Here is a 942-nt window from a genome sequence, read left to right as displayed (position 1 = left end):
ACAGCGGCTCCCCTGCAGGCACCCCAAATTAAAACCCCGGAGTAGTTTGGGGGCGGGCGGCTGGAGCGGGGGGGTGGATGGGGGAGGCATTTTCCATAACATCTTCCCTTTCGGAGAAACAGCGTGGACAAGGGTGTTGATTGCGGAGGACTTGAATTTCCAGGGCTCCCGTTAATGAGGAAGATCGCGCCCACCACAAACCCAGAGAAACTCTCTGCCCCTCCGCGTACCCTGCGGTGCATGTGTCAAAGCGGTCCTTGGCGGTGCCGGGAGCACGTTTGTGTGTGTGTGTGTGTGTATGTGACATGTATATATATATATACACACATACACACACATCCCTATATATGCACAATAAGGGTGTATAAGGGTGACGAGTCGGTTCAGAACAGGGGCTCGACTTTGTCCCGGCTGTGCAACTGCCTTACCAATTCCTCTGTAACTTGATTAAACCGCTGCAGATAGGGTCAGTGCCTGAGGAGAGCCAAGTTTCAGGTCCCCCAGCCCTGGAGAAGGAGGAACTGCAGAGGAGGCTCGCGCTAGCCCAAATCCTGGGTTTGCTTACGAGAGTTTGGTGCTGCGATCCCGGAGCACTTTGCATTACTTTTGCTGCCGAGCAAGGGGGCTGGGGTTCCTGCATTGTTACTGCCTCCGTGGCCTGAGCCAGCTGGTGCTTTATGCATGAGCTTCACTTTCTCCGCTGTTACGGAATGGGCTTTGCCCATGAATAAAACGCTGGCCATAGGAGATAATCAGGAAGTGCGAGCTGCCCAGGGCACTTCTTGAGCACACCCCCGCCAGGGGAGAAAGCTGTGAGCGAGCGCTTCCCCAAAGATGCGTTTAAACCTGCGCGCTTCGGCGTTTGTTCAGAACCCTGCCGTGGAAGTCTGTGGCAGGCTGCAGCAGATGTTTTTCGCAGCCTAAACTCCGCCGTGCGCAGCG

At 55.5% G+C, this 942-nt stretch overlaps 1 protein-coding gene across 1 annotated transcript in view; it reads left to right on the top strand.

The window, feature by feature from the left end:
* The window catches only part of TOX (thymocyte selection-associated high mobility group box), a 224,260-nt gene that overhangs the window by 402 nt on the left and 222,916 nt on the right, over positions 1–942 (top strand). The window lies entirely within an intron of this gene.

Source organism: Pygoscelis adeliae, unplaced genomic scaffold (genome assembly GCF_000699105.1).
Source record: "Pygoscelis adeliae isolate BGI_AS28 unplaced genomic scaffold, ASM69910v1 Scaffold98, whole genome shotgun sequence".
NCBI lineage: Eukaryota > Metazoa > Chordata > Aves > Sphenisciformes > Spheniscidae > Pygoscelis > Pygoscelis adeliae.
The sequence above is the reverse complement of the archived record's forward strand: the minus strand, read 5'-3'. Positions and strand labels throughout refer to the sequence as shown.